The 22,430-nt window shown below is 35.0% G+C and overlaps 1 long non-coding RNA gene across 1 annotated transcript in view; it reads left to right on the top strand.

The window, feature by feature from the left end:
- Positions 1–628: 628 nt before the first annotated feature.
- The window catches only part of LOC144287541 (uncharacterized), a 33,819-nt gene continuing 12,017 nt past the window's right edge, over positions 629–22,430 (top strand). Inside the window, exons 1-2 of the long non-coding RNA XR_013355325.1 lie at positions 629–708; positions 3,300–3,390. This is a non-coding gene — a long non-coding RNA (uncharacterized LOC144287541). The remainder of the gene's footprint in view (positions 709–3,299; positions 3,391–22,430) is intronic.

Here is a 22,430-nt window from a genome sequence, read left to right as displayed (position 1 = left end):
AAAAAAATCAATTGTTCTTACTGGACTCAAGCCCACTTGTGCTTTTTTCTTGTAAATATAATCTTGAATAAAAAAAGAAATAGAGAAACTTAGAGGAGAACCAATATAAACATTCTTCAGAATTCTTAGTGATAAATTTTATTCAATAGATATAAACAACTACTTAGCTTATAAGTTTCATTTTTAAAAATTCTACTACTCTAAAATTGTGTGGATTATTAAACAGCATTGTACTTTAACTGAATGGATATACCCTAGTTCTGTTGTCTCACCAAACAAGGATATCTTGATTATGTTTTATTGTATAGATGTGCATATTTTCATGTTCAGAATATCAAGATAATTTCCTGATCAGGTGGTATTCAATACCTCCTAAACCCAATATTAACTTATTACTAAAATCTGTGTATTCCATGGGTATTGTTTAATCAATAAAAGATTTTACTGTTGCTAGAAATGATATTAATGATAGATATTTCAGATAGAGTGTACTTTCTCCTATATCTTTCAGATTAGGAGCTCTGTGAAAATTAATAGATCTATTGTATTTATAAGCCAGCTTACCAAACTTTCTTAGCAGTCCCTCTCTGCTATTATTCTTCCCTTTGATTCATCATTCTTCTTTTGTCAGCTGTCTGCACTGTTGGTTGAAGATTTCCAAAATGCCTGAAGAGTGCACTGTCAGCTGCAGATACCTGAGTCAACATGGTAATATCAGTTGATTTTATTCTTGGCAGTACGTATACACACACACTTGCACACAGTACACCTTGTAGGGGTACTTGGCACATTTCAAAATAAAACTTTTTGTTATTGCATTTAAGTGCCTGAAGCAGCACAGAATTTTCACAATAATATTTCTCCCTCTCAATTATTTTTTTAATTCTAAAAGTTTTCAGAACAGATATTCCCTAAGAGTCTCAATAAAAACAAACAAAACAAAAAAACCAAACCAAAACAAAAAGACAACAAAAAACCCAAACCACTTAATACTTATAATGCTTGAACACATTGCTAAGCCATCTAGCCTCTGCATTGTTCCACTTTTCTATGCACTTCAGTGAATGAAGAAGCTGTACTTACTTGAGAAACATATTCATTGAATCATTTGGGGTATGCCATTTACCCACATCTTACTAGTTTGAAGTTGAAGTTAAAAAGCAACCTCTAACTGGGCAGCCCCCCACGCACAGCGTAAGGAAAGATGGTAGATGGAACCAGGCACAGATGTTGAAATAAAGAAATTCAAGGTCAGTACCTCCACCCTGTCTGCCTAACAGTTTCATCCTTTACATTTTATCATAGCCCTCGATATTTCCCTCAGTAACCTTATGATTAATTACATGAGCCGTCATGTTAAACATGCACAGTTTATCATGGACTGGTTTGCTTCTATCCTTGCTTTACAATACTTTTTTGTCCTGGCAATTGGTCTGTCAAGTCTATATCTGAGAGTATTCATATCACTTTGAAAAACACACAATTCTGATAATTTGAGTATCTGAGCATTTGCTATGATATGAGTAAAATTGGTTAAATATTGTCATGACAAGTAAGGCTTCCTATAGGACCCAGGAATTAAAGATCCTGTTTCTCCTAATTGATGTCAACTTGCTTGACAAGAAATATTAGAAATTAGCATGTCTCATGGCTTAGTCAGCCATCCATGTAAGTTCCATAGTTGTACCTAATACTAAGTGAAATATCACTTCTTTTTGTGGATTCAGGATCTTATACTCACTAACTGAAGTATAGAAAGCCCAGCAATCAGTACCATATTTATCTTGATTTTATATTTAAAATTTAGTTTGTATTTAAAAAAACTTTTAAAAAAGATTTTGTTTATTCATGAGAGACACACAGAGACAGAGACACAGGCAGAGAGAGAAGCAGGCTCCCCCCAGGGACTCGATCATGGGACTCTGGGATCATGCCCTGAGCCAAAAGCAGACGCTCAACCACTGAGCCAGCCAGTGTACCTACATTTTAAAAAATTTTAGAAATATTAGTTTTTATTTAAAATTAAGGGATCCCTGGGTGGCACAGCTGTTTGGCGCCTGCCTTTGGCCCAGGGCGCGATCCTGGAGACCTGGCATCGAATCCCACATCGGGCTCCCGGTGCATGGAGCCTGCTTCTCCCTCTGCCTATGTCTCTGCCTCTCTCTCTGTGACTATCATAAATAAATAAAAAAAAAATAAAATAAAATAAAATTAAGTCTCTGAATTTATAACTAAATTCATGTATAAGTTCAGAGACTTAACTTTCTTATCTCACTTATTTGAGAGATTAGTCATTTTAGTTTCAAACAATATATAGATTTTACCTCTCTAGTAGATCATTATAAAATTTGTTGGTCAGGAGTATTTTGTAGGATTAAGAGAACACCTTTAAAGTACCAGCAAAGGCAATCCAAGACTTTGTAGACACCAGAGTCAGGAGAAGTACCTAAAGCCCCAGAATTTAGGCTCTCATTCTGTCATATGTGAGGCTGGAGATGAAAATCCCTAGCAAAGAAGAAAGTACTTGATTGTCTGAATTTTTTTATGCTGACTAATTTCGGCTAATATGTTTATTAGTAGAAGTTGAGTCTGTCTTTCCCTTTGAAAGATTCTGATGTGTAATATCATAGTAAAGAACATTCTTTCTGTAATTTTAATGCAAAATGGTTTAGAGGAATCTAGCTTGTTTAAAAATGTGGAATTTAAGAAACAAAACAAACAGAAAAAAGAGAGAGGCAAACCAAGAAACAGACTCTTAACTACAAAGGAGGTGGGTGGGAGGATGTTGAAATAGGTGATGAGGATTAAAGAGTGCACTTGTGATGAGCACTGAGTGATGTCTGGAAGTGTTGAATCACTGTATCGTACTCCTGAAACTAATATTACACAGTATGTTAACTAACTGTAATTTAAATAAAAACTTGAAAAAAAACAAAACTTGTTGCCATTAACAATGTATATTTTATCAGCCTTTAGTTGTAAGGGGCTTGTATTTGTTATATGTTTTATATGAACGTCTGTTCACATAATTCATAAATGTATATAGCTTCACAAATATATATTTTATAATCATGAATCATTATATTCAGATTTTATTGTATTTTTCTTTGATAAAATTTTTGTTTCATAAGCTGGGGAAATACACATTAATTGTGTAAACAACTAGTATTTCAGTTCATATTCTGAATGAATTATATTCAACACCATATCTAAGAAATTTCTTACAAAATTATTTTAATTTAAGTAATATTCATAATTCACTGTTTGAAAGTATATCACTTTTTTTTTCTTCTTTGCAGAAACCTGTACTTTTTTTCTCAAGGTCATATAGCTCTGTATCAGATAGCAACAGAGCTTCAGCAATAACAGCAGATGCCATCTTAGATTAATGTAAGTGAATATTTTTTTTGCAATTTTTATAGTTTCTCTCTTTTGCACCCATTTTGACAGGGAACAATGTTGGGTTCAATGCCGGATGCCCTAGAGGTGCCCTAGAGTTATTTTAACGGATTCAATTTGCTTTGCTTTTCATGTAAGAACAGCTTTTCTTCTTAGATATTTTTGAGGTATAGGAGAAACTATTCTTACATAAAATGTTTTAAAAAGTTTACTCTATATAAACTTTCATTATAGAATCATAGATTTTAAAACTAGAGACCATAGAGATCATCTATTCTAGCATTTTTCAAGGCTTATAGTGCTAAAAAAAAACAATCTGTTTACCATTCATTTCTGTTTTTGTTTTTCTTCATTAACAAAGTGATTTTTGCCAGCTTTCCCCATATCTGCTAATCCTTCTTTATGTAAAAAATGTAGAATTTAATTAGTTTACTTATTTGTAATATATTTTGAATTGCAAAACACTGGAGTAGTTCAACTTTTATTTTACAGATAAAATAACACAGGTACAGAATTTTTAGCTAATTTCCCAAGAGCAACACACATAGCCCATAGCTGAGATAGACCTAGAATGTCCTAAGTGCTTACAAGTGTAGAGAGCCCTTTCCACCATTGAGTTCTTTATTTTCTTCCTGTTACTCTTTTCCCACAACCTTTATAATGTCTTGATTAAAAGATTCTAGCTCATCCCTGTACATTTTTTCCTCTTTTGTGTTTGCTATTTGCTGTTTGATTATTTTATCTTCATTTGCTTCCTTTTTAATTTCAGTTACTTTTCTATATTTATATTCCCAATGCCAGAGTACATATAAAAGCCAAATCAGATTATGATTCATGTATCATTTAATGCCCCAATTCCAATTTTTATCCCTAACATCCTGGGTGATTTGGACGCTGTTTACCAAGTAGTCGTGTGCAATGGGAAAGAGTCAAAGCTTCTGTTTCAAATGCAGACTCCCTGAGTAAAAATCTGGTGTTTTTATTTACTACATAATCTTGAGTGTGTTATTATACTTCTCTATTCCACAATTACCTCATCCCTAAATTGTGCATAAAATTATACCTGCCTCATAGTTTTGTAGGGTTAAATGAGTCAATATGTGTAAAGTGCTTAGAACAGTGCCTGGTACATAGTGAACACTTAGTAAGTGTGAACTGTTATAATTCAGTCTTGCAATTACCATCAGCCACACTGACCCTCCTGTTATTTGAACATTCTTTCATAAGCTTTTAACTCTTAATCTTCCTAAGATTTCACTCTTCATTTAAATATCTTATTCAAGTGCTTCATGGATTTGTTATCTTTTTGACTTAAGATTTTCAGTTTATGTGTTAAATACTCAAGAAATCGGGCAGCCCGGGTGGCTCAGCGGTTTAGCGCCGCCTTCAGCCCAGGGCCTGCCTGATCCTGGAGACTCGGAATCGAGTCCCATATCGGGCTCCTTGCATGGAGCCTGCTTTTCCCTCTTCCTGTGTCTCTGCCTCTCTCTCTCTCTCTCTCTCTCTCTTTCTCTGTGTCTCTCATTAATAAATGCATAAAATCTTTTAAAAAATTAAAAAATTAAAAAAATAAATACTCAAGAAATCTTACCAGATTCCCAAATATCACACCCATTTATTTTCTGTCACATTAAATTTTTTTTCATTTCATTTTCTCTTATCAAATTTTGGAGCTGATTATTTGTTAGTTTATTTATTTATTTATAAGTATTCATGAGAATGATAGAATTGTCTACAGTAATTCCTACTCATTACAGCAACTTAAGAGTAGCTACTCATTATCCGAAATACATAAAGAGTGTATAAAACTCAACACTTCAAAAAATAAATAATCCAATTGAAAAATGGGCAGAAAACATGAATAGACATTTTTCCAAAGAAGACATACAGATGGCCAATGGACACATAGAAAATTACTCAACATCACTCATCATCAAGGGAATACAAATCAAAACTATAATGAGATATGACTCATACCTGTCAGAATGGTTAAGTCAAAAACACAAGAAATAATAGGTGTTCGCACAGATATAGAGAAGGGTGTTTTTATTTACTACCCTCTTGCACCATTAGTGTGAATGCAGCCACTCTGGAAAACAATATGGAGGTTCCTCAAAAAGTTAAAAATAGAACTACCCTACCCTCTGCAATTGCACTATTAGGCATTTATCCAAATAATATAAAAATGCTGTTGCTAAAGGATACATGAACCCTGATGTTTATAGCAATATTATTATCAACAGTAGCCAAATTAGGGAAAGAGCCTGAATGTCCAATGGATAAGGAAGAGGTGCCATCTATCTATCTATCTATCTATCTATCTATCTATCTATCTATCTGCAATGGAATATTATTCAGCTACCAAAAATAATGCAGTCTTGCCATTTGCAATGATAGGATAAAGAGTATTCTGCTAAGTGAAATAAGTCAGTCAAAGAAAGAGATGCCATATGATTTTACTCATGTGGAATTTAAGAAATAAAGCAAATGAGCATAGAGAAAAAGAGAGAGAGGCAAACCAAGAAACGGACTCTTTACTATAGGGAACAAACTGATGGTTACCAGAGAAGAGGTAGGAGGAGATGGCTAATTAGGTGATGGGGATTAAGGAGGGAACTTGTGATGAGCACTGGGTGTTGGATGTAAGTGTTGAATCACTAAATTGTTTCCTTTGCTGTGGAGAAACTTTTTATCTTGATGAAGTCCCAGTAGTACATTTTTGCTTTTGTTTCCCTTTCCTTTGGAGATGTATCTAGTAACAAGTTGCTGCCTCCAATGTCAAAGAGATTATTGTCTGTGTTCTCTAGAATTTATAGTTTCTTGTATTATTTTAGGTCTTTCATCCATTTTGAATTTATTTTTGTGTATGGTGTCAGAAAGTGGAAAAAAAAAAAAAAGAAAGTGGTCCAGTTTCATTCTTCTGCATGTGGCTGTCTAGTTTTCTCAGCAACATTGGTTAAAGAGACTGTCTTTTTTCCACTGGATATTATTTCCTACTTTGTCAAAGATTAGTTGATCATATTGTTGTGAATTCATTTCTGAGTTTTCTATTCTGTTTCATTGATCTATGTGTCTGTTTTTGTGCCAGGACCATACTGTCTTAATCAATACAGTTTTGTAATATAAGTTGAAGTCCAGTTTTACAAGATTGCTTTGGGGGATGCCTGGGTTGCTCAGTGGTTGAGTGTATCTGGAGTTCCAGAATCGACTCCCACATCGGGCTCCCTGCATGAAGCCTGCTTCTCCCTCTGCCTGTCTCTCTCTCTATCTCTCATGAATAAATAAATAAAATGTTAAAAAAAAAACAGACACACACCAAAAAAACAAGATTGCTTTGGTTATTTTTGGTCTTTTCTGGTTCCATACAAATTTTAAGGTGGCTCATTCTAGGTCTACGAAGAATGCTTGTGATATTTCGATAGGGATTGCATTAAATGTGTAGATTGATTTGGGTAATATAGACATTTTAACAATATTTGCCCTTCCAAGAAGCATAGAATGTTTTTCCATTTCTTTGTGTCATCTTCAATTTCTTTCATAAGTGTTCCATACTTTTCAGGGTATAGATCTTTTACCTCTTTGGTTAAGTTTATTCCTAGGTTATCTTACAGTTTTTAGTACAATTATAAATGAGATTGAGTCCTTGATTTCTCTTTCTACTGCTTCATTTTTGGTGTATAGCAATGCAGAAGATTTCTGTATGTTTTTTTTTGTATCCTGCAACTACTGAATTTGTTTATCAGTTCTAGCAATTTTTTGGTAGAATCTTTTGGGTTTTCTATATAGAATCATGTCATCTGAAAATAGTGCAAGTTTGACTTCTTCTCTGCTGATCTGGATGCCTTTTATTTCCTTCTGTTGTTTGATTGCTGAGTCTAGGACTTTCAGCAGTATGTTAAATATCATTGGTGAGAGTGGACATCCTTGTCTGTCTTGTTCCTGACTGTAGAAGATAATCTCTTAGATTTTCCCCATTGAAAATGATAGTAGCCATGGGTTTTTCATATATGATATTTATTATGTTGAGGTATATTCTCTCTGAACCTCCTTTGTTGAGGGTTTCTATCAAGAATGAATGCTGTCCTTCACCAAATGTTTTTTCTGCATTTTTAAGAGGATCATTTGGTTCTTGTTTCTTTAACAAATGTGGTGTTGTCTTTTTGATTTGTGAATATTGAACCACCTTTGCAATCCAAGAATAAATCCCATTTGCTCATGGTGAATGATTCTTTTAATGTCCTGTTGGATTTGATTTGCTAGTACTTTTTTAAGAATTTTTGGATTCAGGGATGCCTGGGTGGCTCAGCTGTTGAGCGTCTGCCTTCCGCTCAGGGTGTGATCCCAGGATCTGGGATTGAGTCCCACATCAGGCTTCCTGCATGGAGCCTGCTTCTTCCTCTGCCTGTGTCTCTGCCTCTCTCTCTGTTTGTCTCTGTGTCTCTCATGAAAAGATAAATAAAATCTTAAAAAATATAGTTTTTGGATCCATATTCATCAGGGATATTCACCTGTAACTCTTTTTTATAGTTTGGTCTTTGTCTGGTTTTGGAATCAAGGTAATGCTGCCTGCATAAAATGAGTTTGGAAGTTTTCCTTGCATTTCTATTTTATGAAACAGCTTCAGAAGAAGAGGTATTAACTGTTCTTTAAATATTTGGTAGAATTCCCCTGGGAAGCCATCTGGCCCTGGACTTTTGTTTGTTGGGAGATTTTTGATTACTGATTCAATTTCTTTGCTAGTTATTGGTCTGTTCAAGTTTTCTATTTCTTCCTGTTTCAGTTTTGCTGGTTTATGTGTCTCTAGGAATGCATCTGTTTCTTCCAGATTGCCTAATTTATGGGCATATAATTGCTCATAATATCCTCTTATAATGGTTTGTATTTCTCTGGTGTTGGTTGTGATTTCTGTTCACTCATTTATGATTTTATTTATCTGGGTCCTTTCTCTTTTCTTTTTGATAAGTCTGGCTAGGGTGTTTATCAATTGTATTAATTGTTCCAAAGAAATAGCTCATGATTTTATTGATCTCTTCTCATTTTTTTCTATATCATCTATATCATTTATTTCTTCTCTAATATTTATTATTTCCCTTTTTCTGCTGGTTTTAGGCTTTATTTGTTGTTTTTTACTAGCCCCTTTAAGTGTAAGATAGGTTGCATAATTGAGATTTTTCTTGCTTCTTGAGGTAGACCTGTATTGGTTTATACTTCCCTTTTGTGACACTTTTGCTGCATCCCAAAAGTTTTGAACTGTTATATTTTCATTTTCATTCATTTCCATGTATCTTTATTTCTTATTTAATTTCCTGGTTGACACATTCATTCTTTAGTAGCATATTCTTTAGCCTCCATGTATTTGTGGTCTTTCCAAATTTTTTCTTGTGGTTGACATCAAGTTTCATAGTGTTGTGATCAGAAATTACGCATGATATGATCTTAATCATTTTGTACTTATTGAGGCCAAATTTGTTACAATGTGAGAATGTCCCATGTGCACTTGTATTCTGCTGCTTTAGGATAAAATGTTATGAATATATCTGTTAAGTCCATCTGGTCCAGTGTGTCATTCAGAGCCTTGTTTCCTTGTTGATCTTCTGCTTGGATGATCTGTCCATTGTTGTAACTGAGGTGTTAAAGTCCTCTACTATTATTGTTTTATTATCAGTGAGTTCCTTTGTGTTTGTCATTAATTAATTTATATATTTGGGCACCACTAAGTTGAAGGGCATAAATAAATACAATTGTTAGACTTTCTTGTTGGACAGACCCATTTATTATGATATAGTGCCCTTCTCCATCTCTTGTTACAGTCTTTGTTAAAAATCTAGTTTGTCTGATACAAATATTGCTATTCTGGCTTTCTTTTGAATGATAAATGTTTCTCTGTTCTCTCACTTTCAATCTGCAGGTGTCCATATGTCTAAAACGAGTCTCCTGTAGGTAGTGTGTAGATCGATGTTGTTTTTTTAAAATCCATTCTGATACCCTATGTCTTTTGATTGAAACATTTATTCCATTTGCATTCAGAGTAATTATTAATAGTTACATATTTAGTGCCATTTTATTATGTGTTTTGTTGTAGTTTCTGGAGATTTTCTCTGTTTCTTTCTAGTCTTTGTTACTTTTGATCTTTCTTTCCCACTCAAAGATTTCCCTTTAGTATTTTTTGCAGGACTGGTTTAGTGGGCATGAACTCTTTTTGTTTTTGTTTGTCTGGAAAATTATCTCTCCATCTATTCTGAATGATAGCCTTGGTGGATAAACTATTCTTGGTTGCAGAGTTTTCCCCTTCAGCATGTTGAATATATCATGCCACTTTCTTCTGGCTTGCTGAGTTGCTGTGGAGAGATCTGCTGCTAACCTTTTTTGTCTTCCCTTGTAAGCTAGGGACTTGTCTAATTTAGCTGGTTTTAGGATTTTTTCTTTATCACTATATTTTGCAAGTTTAAGTGCAATATGCTTTGGTGTTGGCCTGCTTTTGTTGATTTTGGTGAGAGTTCTTTGTGCCTTCTGGATTTAGATGTCTGTTTCCTTCTCCAGAGTAGGGAAATTTTCAGTTATAACTTACTCAAACATTCTGCCTCCTTTTCTCTTTGTTCTTCTGGGACTCCTATGATAGGAATATTATTCATTGAGTCACTGAGTTTCCTAATACTTTCGTGATCCAAAATTTTTCCTTTTCCTTTTCCTCATTTGTTCAGCTTCATTATTTTCTATAATTTTGTCTTCTATTTCATTTATTTGTTCCTCTGACTTTTTCATCCTTGTAGTCATTACATTGAGTCATTTTCAAATCTCAGTTATTGCGATTTTCATTTAGCCTGATTCTTTTTTAGTTTTTTATCTTTACAGTAAGGGTCTCTCTGGTGTCTTCTATAATTTTCTCACACCCAGCTAGTATTCTTAGGATTGTTGCTTTAAATTCTGAGTCAGGCATATTACTTATACCTGTTTCCATTAGATCCCTGTCCATGGCCTTTTCTTGTTCTTTCTTTTAGGATGAATTCCTCTGTCTTGATGTTTTGTCTAGGTCTTTGTCTTCTGTTTGTTAGGAAAATCTGTTATGTTTCCTACTCCTGAGAATAACAGCTTTATAAAGAAAAGGTCATGTAATAAACAGAATCTGGTGCTTCAGGAAGTGTCTCTGGTGTGTGTGCTGTGTGCACTCTGATGCTGTGTTCAGTGTTCTGCATTTTCTCCTTGCCTGTAACAGGGAGTGTTTGGATTTTGGCCCAGTATGGTGAGTTTTAACTATGTGTGCTCTGGTCTGCTTGCTAAAAGAGACCTGAAGCTATTTCCACTAGACCTGAAGCTTTGTAGAAGTCTATGGTCAATAGATGTGGTGCTTGTGGGGGTTTGTGCTTATCTTCTGTGGGAGGAGCCCACTGTGATGATTCCTAGGCACACTTGCCCAAGAAAAGCAGTCCCAACAGAGCACAAGGGGGTAGAACTTGGTATAAGCAGTTTACGTAGGTAGTTAGTGTTGATACTGTGTTGATTACTGAATTTGGTTTATGTTGAGGGATAGGAAAGGGAAATGGTGCCAGCCTCCTCTTTATCCCTAGAGAGGGGAATCTGTGTTTGCTGCTCTCAGGGAAGCACTCACAGAGTAAATAATTTACTCCTTTTATTCATAGACATTTTTCAGGTCACTATTTCACATTATCTGTCTCTGGGTCACTTGCCTGCCTGAAACAGTGTAGCACACCTTGGACTCTACCCTAGCCAGGCTTGCTGTCTTTAAGTATTCCAAACTTCAGGAACCTGATGAGGCAGGGATCTGCACTGGTCCTCTGGGAAAGGATCTCACTGTATTGGGACTGATGCAGGTTTGACCCAAAAGGGCAGTAGTGCCAGAGTGTTGGGGCATGAGTTTTAGAGCAAGCTGGCTATATAGCCAGTGTGCCAGTTAGCTGCCCTCAGCAGGTGGCTCTGCACCTTTGCTGAGGATTGCAGGAGAGAAATGGCACCTATAAGTTCTTTTGCTCCCAGAGAGGCAATGCCCCCTTTCATAAGTGTGCTTCTCATCATGCCCCTTAGATGGTCCTCAAATCACCAAGTCTGTCCCAGGGTTGTTTGCCTGTCTCTTTTTCAGGAGCAGGGCTGCATCCTCAGTTCTCTATCCCAGCAGAGCCTGGGGACCTCTAAACTCCAATCCTTTGCCCTGCTAGTTGCAAAAACTCACAAAATTTAGCCCTTCTCTTTCTCCCAGACAATGGCTTTGAGGAAGTGTTCTCCTGTGCATATCCCTGTGAGCTCCACTGTTTCTCGCATGTCTCTGTGACTAGGGCTTCTGCCCCTCTGCAGATCTGTGAGCTATTTCTCTCCCAAACCACATATTTGCACTTCCTATCTTCCTCAAGGTGGCCTCTTCACTTTCTGTAATTGTGCAGTTTGTTCTATCAGTCCTCAGGCAGATTTTTTGAATATTTAGAATGATTTGATAGTTACCTAGCTGTGTTTGAGGGATGAGATAAGTCTAGGGTTCTTCTACTGTACCACTGTCTTAGCTCCCTACCCTCAGGTTCAGATTTAAGAGTACAGAATTCAGCTTTGGAATTTTTGCTGTGTAGTTAGAGTTCTGTGTATAGGCTTTGCATTATTTGTCAAGTGAAAAAAACATTTGCCATATTTTATATTACCTTCTTCTTTAAAACACAGATGATATGGATAATATTATCAAGTTAATTGTGCTATTGAGAACACCAAATATCACTGATGTATAACCCCTATTATAATGCTTTTGTGTTGTGTTAATAAATAAAACTCCATTTTCTTACTTCAGTTGTTTCTACTACTGAATTGTGATGTTTATTTAAACATTTCTGAAAAATGATAATGATGATGAAGAGACTCTTGAAGAAATGATGGTGATTGCAAATTTATTGGTGATTTTCTATTCATATTTTATTGCATCTTTATATGTTTAGTAACTTCATATGTGTTTGTGTCTAATATTCCCAAATACTATGTAAGGTGTCTGAGGATAACCATTAGATCCTTCCAATTCATATCTCCCATGAAACATGTAATATAAATTGAGTAAATAACAGGAAAAAAAAGTTATTTAAAGAGTATATGTAAAGGGCAGAGCAAATTTATTTTTTTATCCCTTGAGAAAAATGTCACTGTTCTATTTTTGTGATGTTTCTCACTTGAATCAAATGCTATAAAGCATACTGAAACCCTGCATCCTTTCTCTGTCTGTAGAAAGAAAGATATGGTTATATTTATTTACATGGATATCGAAATTTGAAGATTTTAACTGCCCTGATCAAGAACTACAATGTATCTGAGATATTTTGGTCTGCTTTAACAGATTAGCCTGCCACAGTTACATGGATACTACAGAAGACGCAAGACTCCTTGGTCAGATAAAAAATAACAATACCTGGGTTCTCTGAGCTTGCTCTTACAGGATAACATTAAGCATGCCAAGAGGCATCTGTACATGCAGTAGGATTCATTCCATGGCAGGAGCCCTGAACTTATGGAAACCAATCTTTTATAACAGATAGTAAGCCTGCCTGGTTTTTGCACAGGAAGGAAACATTAATTCTATTTTCCAACCTGGAAATGTCTGATCTTTGCCCTGAAGGGAAAAACTATCTCCATATTACAAGATAATTTGCTATAAAAAACATTCTTGAATAGTTGGTCTTAAAAAAAAAGGCAGTCAGTACCTCTGTTGTTAAGATGTACAAAAACAGAAAAGACCTATGAATAATTGTCTTCCAACAACCCTTGGACACTGACAATGTCTTTTGGTTATAACAAGGACAGCATGATATTTGATTTAAATTGAAGCATTCCATTGCTAAATGTTTTCTGTAAGGTAGGATAGTCTTCTCTTATTACTTCTGAAGAAATTAACCTGCATTTTTTATTGCTTCAGGAGACACAGATCCATTCAGCACTTGATTTGTGCCATTTCAGTTTTATTTTTTCTGTTTTCTATTACCCCCAGTGACGATACTTTTAATTTTTAATTTTTTTTATTTTTAATTTTTTTTGCTTCCTTACAGAACTAGGAAAAAGATTGTGATTTTCTTTCTTTTAAAGATTTTATTTATTTATTCATGAGAGACACAGAAAGGGAGAAGCAGGCTCCTTGCAGGAAGCCTGATGTGGGACTTGATCCCGGATCCCTGGATCACACCCTGAGCCAAAGGCAGATGCTCAACCACTGAGTCACCCAGGTGTCCCAGATTGTGATTTTCAACTGAGAATGACCATGGCTGCTCATAGCATGGCTGTTACACAGACCAGATACTAGATAGGAAAAGGTGGCATTTGCACAGAAACTTAGCACTAGAAAGAGACAAATAAAGCAGAAAGGCAACATGCAACCCAAGTAGAAAAAAACTTAAAAGTGAGATACTATTGCAAATTTTACACTTTGTTTAATTCTTTAGTTATCATAATTTAAAACAAAGCCTGAGGCATTGTGTTTTTATCTACATGGTCTCATAAATATATCTATTCCTTTTTTTTAATATATCTGTTCTTAATATTATATTTAAATACATTGGTACAATCCATTCTCCCTACCTTATTTCATATATTAACTTGCTTATTTTTAATTTTGTCTTACTAGGTATACATTTTATAAGAGTAGGGAATGCATTTTTTTTTTTTTTTGTACACTGCTATGACTCCTGTGCCTAGAAGAGTACCTGGAAAAATAGTCTTGGATATTAATTAAATAAATTAATTAAATACCAGTATAACATGCATGTAGGTTATGTTTAAATTGTACAATTTGTTTAGTTTCTGTAAATGATAAACAAGTACATAAAATACATATTTCAAAGTTACCACATTTTAAATATATAAAAGAATTCAAGCACACTAACAGTCTTTAATAAAATGACCAAAATGTATACTTATTAGTATTAAGACTTTTACTGTTTCAGAAATGAGAAGAGGTACTTGAATTCATTTTCTTTTAAGTGCATACTTGTAAAATGAAACTAAATTTGTTAAGCTAGAAATGTCATTAAGTCAAAGCTTTAAAATACTTTCTAATAACCTTCTTTTTAAGTCATTATGGGTTGTACCCTGGAATTGATGTACTTTGGTGCTGCTTGACAGTATGAGCTTTGGATCAACATGAACCTGGGTTCAAATTCAAGTACTACCAATATTTATGTGACTTTGGCAAAATTTTAAGCCCTTAGAAGTTTTGGATCCTTTCCTTATAAAATAACAACATTAATAATAAATAACTTTCTGAGTATTACATGAGATTATGCATGAGATATTTAGCATTTTGCCTTGTATGTTGTTATGTTATTAGCAAACTTTGATATGAATTAGTTTTTCTTTCTTTCTTTCTTTCTTTCTTTCTTTCTTTCTTTCTTTCTTTCTTTCTTCTTTCTTTCTCTTTTCTTCTTTCTTTCTTTCTTTCTTTCTTTCTTTCTTTCTTTCTCTCTCCTTCCTTCCTTCCTTCCTTCCTTCCTTCCTTCCTTCCTTCCTTCCTTCCTTCCTTCCTTTCAGAGTTTATTTATTTATTCATGAGAGACACACACAGAGAGAGGCAGAGACACAGGTAGAGGGAGAAGCAAGTTCCTCACAGGGAGCTTGATGCGGGACTCGATCCTGGGATTCCAGGATCACGCCCTGGGCCAAAGGCAGACACCTAACCACTGAGCCACCAGGTGACCCTCCTTTTCTCTTCTTTTCTTTCTTTTTTTTCTTTTCTTTTTTTCCTCTTTTCTGTCTTTTCTTTTCTCTTTCTCTTTCTCTCTCTTTCTCTTTCTCTCTCTCTCTCTTTCTCTTTCTCTTTCTCTTTCTCTTTCTCTTTCTCTTTCTCTTTCTCTTTTTCATCTTTCTCTTTCTCACAGAGAGAAGCAGAGACATAGGCAGAGGGAAAAGCAGGCTTCCTGTGGGGAACCTGATGCAGGACTGGATCCCATGACCCCAGGATCACGACCTGAGCCAAAGGCAGATGCTCAACCACTGAGCCGCCCAGTTGGCCCATGGTATGAATTTCTTAATAAGTTACTTCATGAGAAGAATTAAGAAAGCCTTTTGCTATATGTTTTCTGCCATGTCCTAAAAATGATACCCTAGACCTGGTGCTTTGGCTTTATGAAAACTTGCCTTGTTTATGTTTGTTTTTCTAAGGATTAGTTTATTCATTAATTGAACAAATAGTTGTTACAATATCGGTATGAAAAATGTTTGGCATTATAAAGAATGCAATTATTGAGAAAATAATAGATAGTGGTTGCCTTAAAAAGACAAATTAGTTACTGTAGAAACTAAGATTTAAGAGTTGTCAGATACTAAAAAATATTGAATATCAATAAGGTAATATACATGTAGACTGATGAGAACACTTCAAGTGAAATCATTAATTACAGAGACCCATAGAAGAGTGAATATACATACATGAAGTTTTGGAGACCTGTGATATTAAAGTAGTTACTATGTTAAAGAAATTGTTTCTTCTACATCTTATGGAAATTCCCAGTAGTATCCTATTTTCAGAAGATAGAAAATAATACTTACTTAGAGTTTTTATAAATCTGGATCCATTTTCTACTTAAATAGCTTAAAAGTAAATTAGCACTCTTGAGTATTCAGATACATAAATGTACCCCAGGAAAACATTTTCAGAGAAAGCTGATACCCACATACATGATTTTTGAAAAGTTAAAAGGCATTGAATACCATTAGCTCTATATTTAAGTGTTCAAACGATTTCTAATACTTGTGGCACATCATAGTTTTCAAAGTGGAAAAAAATTAGTAGCTTCTTCAAAATGTTAAAAGTACTGTTGACTATTGACTTCCCTTAATGACCACCTGAATAACCCATTGATCAAGTGAGTAGATTACCTCCTGGACAGAGTCCTAGTACTGTTTCAGAAGGAGACATTTACCAGAAGATTTTTTAATAGGGGTTTTATATCTGAGTTCAAGTAATCTTAAGCCAAAAATTGGGACAAGTTTATAGCATAAGGACAAGTTTATAGCATAATATTAAGGAATCAGGACAAGTTTATAGCATAATATTAAGGAATTGTAGACAAAGAAGTGGGAGTCTTAAAGTGAGTGGTTTGATAAGTTGTTTACTCTTGTGAACAGTTTGATCTTTATTAATATAATTTGGAAGATTCTTCCCTCCAAAAACTCAGTAAAGTTATTATTTTGTTCATTATCATCCTAGGCAACAATTTTCCAGAACAACTCTTTATTTATGTTGACCTAAATGAATATGTTTTTTCAGTCCTATTAATTAACATAGGAATACAGGTGGTCTCAGTTTTCTCTGCCCATTCTTTTTAGGCTAATCTGTTTAGGCTTATAAATCCATTACATTTGTAATGGAAGAGCTCTACTAGAAAAGAGAATTTTAAATATTCAAATGTAAAGTGTATAGAGTAGTAGGGTACGCCTGTAGTTAGTATTAATTGAGGAAACCAGAAATTTATAATTAATACTCAGATAAGTTCAGCATTTTCAGGGTACTAATGAAAGAAGCTTCTTTTACACACATGCATGCATTCACTTGTGCACACAAACACATACAGAGTAGTTGCCTCTCATGAAAACTCCTGTAGCCACAACTCTGTTAAATATCTTTTATGTAACAACTCGTAGAACTTTTGAATAAAATGATAAAATAATTACATCTTAATCAGCAAAAATTTGGTAATAATGCTAGTCTTTTTAAATTGGGAACAATTGCCAATATGAAATAATCCAGAAATTCAATTATTGGGGTGCCTGGCTGACTTAGTAGAACATGCGACTCTTGATCTCGAGGTCATGAGTTCAAGGCCCATGTTGAACATAGATCTTACTCAACAAACTAGCAAACAAACAAAAACCCAGAAATTTAGTTAGAAATTGGAAGCCTTTGGGGGAATATGCAAGGTTTACTGCTGCTAGAATTTTTGAACCACAAATTAAGAGAGTCTGGAAATATTATTTCAGAATCAAATTGAAGATGGATATAGTTGTACTCAAGTGGATTTTGTTGGGAAGCCTGGGTGGCTCAGTGGTTGAGCGTCTGCCTTTGGCTTAGGGCATGATTCAGGATCAGGGATCAAGTCCCACATCGGGCTCCCTGTGAGGAGTCTGCTTCTCCCTCTGCCTGTGTCTCTGTGTCTTTGTGTCTCTCATAAATAAATTTAAAAAGTGGATTTTATAATTTATCTTATTTTTTCTTCCTGCTGTTGCAACTATGTGGAAACAGTGGTGCATGCAAACCACTATATAATCAAAAAAGAATTTCAAGGTGGCCCATCCACATACTTCAAGTTGCAGACAACTAAGTAGTTATACAGAGCCATTGGCTATCAATGGCATACTTCAAGGTTATCTGAGATTTCTGCACTTTCTATTACTATAAGTGACCCAGCTAGAAACTTTGGTCTATAGGATTTGCAGAGAATTCACAGGATAAAAGTATCAGCATGCCAACACAATGCAAGGATTATGATCTAAATGTATTCTGATTACCCAGTTTTATTCAGTAACAAGGAGAACTGGTTGTGCTCAATAAGCCTTTCCAAAAGTTGATGACAAAAGCTTATTGCCTTTCTTCACACTTCACACTTAAAATACCTTGCTCTAATTCCACATATGAAACTATTTCTGTAAGTGGAATGTTATCCATGAGGCTATGGATACCACCATTGAAACCTGAGATGTTGAAGTTGTTTCTCTGGTACCCACATTTTTTCCCTTGCTACCATTTGTGTAGCACAGCTCTCTGTCTGCTTTAAGAGAAAGTAGAATTTTTCAAAATATGTTGAAATCTAAAAGATTACATTTTATTTTATTCTACTTTATTTATTTTTAGGTAAAAGTGGAGTCCAATGTGAGGCTTTAAACTCACAACCCCGGCAGCCCCAGTGGCTCAGCGATTTAGCACCGCCTTCAGCCTGGGGTGTGATCCTGGAGACCCGGAATTGAGTCCCATGTCAGGCTTCCTGCATAGAATGGAGCCTGCTTCTCCCTCTGCCTGTGCCTCTGCCTTTCTCTCTCTCTTTATCTCTCTCTCTCTCTCTCTGTGTGTGTCTCTCAGGAATAAATAAATAAAATCTTAAAAAAAAAAAAAAAAAACTCACGACCTTGAGATCAAGACCTGAGCTGAGACCAAGAGTTGGATGCATTTTTTTAAAAAAGATTTTATATATTTACTTTCACCATGGAAAACATTGAAAGTTGTGACTTTAAACATCTCAGGCTGGGCATAAATATCAGTCAGCATCAGGCGAATTAGACAGAGACAGTAGTTGACTGTCCAGGGGAAGACAATTGCTTCTACAGATGTGTAAGGGGTTCTCTATAGGCAGCAACATTCTTCTGAGTTTAAATGTATTTTTGATCTCTAGTATACAGAAGTTTGAAAGTTTAGTAACACATTATTATTATAGGATGGTAGAATTAAAGAATTGTATGTTTGCTTAGGAAGCAGAAATATAGGAGTGTACTTTTTGACCATTTTTGCTGCTTTCTCAAAGGCAATTTTTATGTATTTATGATAGTTCTTTCCATGTCTGCTGGATGTGGCTAAAAGTATATGGATCTCTGAAAATGTGAGTAGTACTATTCCAATGGCTGAAACAAAATGGGTAAAGAAAATCTTGTTGGGTATGTAGAAAAGCTAATCCAGTTTTTTCTGTTCCTGTTGAACTTCAAGCAGAATGAAAAGACCAGGGCCAGCTTTTTCTCCACCTATCTGGAGTTAATAATGTGAGGATGAATTTGAAATACTCTTTGTAACCAACTCATATGATTACTACCAACAGGGGAGGTAATCAATACTAAGCAAGATGAGATCATCATCAGTGATGACTTTTAACCTCATTTACTTCTTAAAGTCTTTGAGTAAAGCATGGCTCTTGGGGGACTGAAATGAAAAATAGAGAGTGAAGGAGAAGAAGGTCACTGCCCTCAATTTCTTTCATTAATTTGCTTACAATACAAAGAAATAAGTGGAAATGACTGACCAATACTATCTGTGAATGCTTTAGATTTTGTTCTTGTTATGTTGTTTTGTTTTGGTTTGTCCCTTAATGTCACGTCTTTATGTGACTACTAGTTGAATATCTGTGCATTAAAAACTTTGGGTCATAGACTCTTAATTAAAATTACTAGGGTAATACTGTTACTTACAATTTTATATTTGTTGAGAATTTAAAACAAAAACAAAAGAAAATAAACAGATTTCTCTGTTAATACCTACTAAAAGTTAAACCAGGAATACTTATTTTGGTTTATTAGAGAGATTTGAAATGTCTTATAAAAATCCAGACTTATGGGAACTATTCATTTGGAAGATGGTGAACAGTATGTTACAAACTGGATATCATGATAGAAATCCACACACAGTGTCCAAATTTATTTGATAGACCTTAAAATATATGAAGTAGCTTGATTTTAGTAATACATCTAAAAGCTTATAAAGGAACAATGTTTTATGTTAGCAGGCACTTTCATAGCACTAGCAATTATTTAGCCCTGCTAAAATATTAAGCCTCGGTAAAAACTCAAGATAAGCTGAGTGACCTGTTGAATTTCATGAAAACACAAAATGATAAGATTGATAGACATAATTAAAGTTTTAAAAACATCATTTATTTAAACATCTACATTTTCCCCATGTTTTATCCCATCCTTTCATTACTATCTAAAAAAAAAGAATATTGCTCTTCTACTATGTTCATTTATTGTCATTAGACATCCATTTGAAATTGTTAGATATGTCAGCATAATTGAAGGTAAATTTGCCTTCTCTTTTCTCATGCTTCATAGATCCCCAAACTCTGTCCTATCATTGATTGTTCATTTTCCCAGGCCTCTGATCCTGGGAAATTCTCAGGAGATGAATGAAGTGCTACTAAGACAATTTATTTTCTCAATTTCAGCCCTTGAGTTACTTATAAAATTAAATATTCCCTATCGCAAAGGACCCTCCTATCATATTAAGATGTTTATTCATTAGTTGAAGAGTAACAATGATAAAGTAGAGAATACCATTTTGCAGTGGTTATCCTTTAACAATATGACTTTCACTTTTACGTGATTATCAGGGAAACATTCTGTGTCAGATCCTTATATCCCAGATCCTTGTACAGGCTTCTTCTGCTACCTGACAGTAGAACATTCCTATGAAAACTTCCATAAGCCAAATGTAGTAAAGTGAAGAAGGAATTGTTGTTAATTTAAGTGGAAAATTTTTTGAGCATTTTCAGACCCCCAAAATAACCTCTTAGGCTTTTCTGACACCTTAGGACATATATTACTAATGGATGCACAAAATAAATGGAGATTAAACACACACACACAGACACACACACAGTGTGAAGCTCTGGTGGTTTGATGCTAAGGTGCTGAGTGTAGTTCCCAGAGAAGGAGCTTGGCAGTACCTCTCTCACTGCTCAGGATGTATGTTCAGTTTATAATGGCTTGCTGTAAAACAATAATGAATGCTACTTTTGCTTTTAGCCTTTTTTTGTAAGAGGAAAAATCCTCTTTGGATGTCTTTTAGTTAGTGGAAACAGGTATTCATGTAGGTCCTTTCTAAAGGACCTTTCAAAAAGCATGGAAACCAGTATCTTTAACTTTGCATCTTGCAGTTTTAATAATTGCTTTTACAAAGATGGCAAATGAAGCTCAAAAAGTCAAATAAAAACCGCAGCCCGGGTGGCTCAGCAGTTTAGCGCCACCTTCAGCCCAGGGCCTGATCCTGAAGACCTGGGATTGAGTCCCATGTTCAGCTCCCTGCGTGGAGCCTGCTTCTCCCTCTGCCTGTGTCTCTGCTTCTCTCTCTCTCTCTCTCTCTCTCTCTCATAAATAAATAAAATATTTTTAAAACAAGTCAAATAAATAACATATCATTTAAAGTTAAGACTCCGGGTTCAGAATTCAAAACGGATCCTTAGGGTTCTAAAAACTATGCAATTTCTGCTAATCTGACACTGAGATAACCTAGCTTAAGTTTGAGATTGCTGGGCAGCCCGGGTGGCTCAGCAATTTAGCGTCCCCTTCAGCCCAGAACATGATCCTGGAGACCCGGGATCAAGTCCCACGTCAGGTTCCCTGCATGGAGCCTGCTTCTCCCTCTGCCTGTGTCTTTGCCTCTCTCTTTCTTTCTGTGTCTCTCATGAATAAATAAGTAAAATCTTTTAAAAATATTTGAGATTGCTGATGAGTAAGATATGAGACATGGTAAAACTTGTATTACTTTTCAGTTTCCATGGATAGATTCTTTGATATGCTGATTTTTAGCATTGCTCAAAGCACATTTAGGAGATAAATTCCATTCATTCATGTATCCATCATTAGACAAATGCAGTGTAGATGGAAGATCAGAAATAAAGTTTTTGTTCAACTCCACTATACATCAGTGAAGTAGGCAAAGAGAACACAATTTGAAATATTCACCCTGGTAAGCATTCCTTTCTGATATGTGTTGGTGTCCCTTTGGCTTTTCAGGCAAATAAAATGTTACCAAATTTTGGAGATGGGGAATAGGCATTCTTTACTCTTTGTTTGCTATCTCCTTTTGGGTTTTTCCCATTTTCTTAGTTTTATTCTTTTCACAATTATCCTCCTAACTAGTGGTAATTTTTTGTTAGTTATGGGTTGAAAAATAGTTTGTCTGTGACCTTTTCCTACTGTGAACTGTATCTTTTCATTCTCTCAGCAACACTTTATTGAAGTTTTCCATATTCCATACAAATGGATTAGAACTGACAATTGGATTAAATAAAATAGCGTATTGTAAAGTGTTTATGTTTGGTACCACCTCAAACACACACACACACAGATATACATAAATATGTGCATTCAGATATGCCCACATACTCACAGGTAAACATCCAAACTGCCACTTTGGGTATGAATTTGTTCTAGTACTAGCTCTGGGGCCACCAGAGATTTCTGGGCCTTGATGTCAGGCTCTCTAAATAAATTTGACTTTGTCTATCAATGCATCTTATTTGTTTTATAAGTAATTTGAATCTTTCTAAATTATTTTAAATATTTTAGAATCTTACAACATAAGA

Source organism: Canis aureus, chromosome 17 (genome assembly GCF_053574225.1).
Source record: "Canis aureus isolate CA01 chromosome 17, VMU_Caureus_v.1.0, whole genome shotgun sequence".
Lineage (NCBI taxonomy): Eukaryota > Metazoa > Chordata > Mammalia > Carnivora > Canidae > Canis > Canis aureus.
Note: the sequence above shows the minus strand (reverse complement) of the source record. Positions and strands in the feature narration are given on the sequence as shown.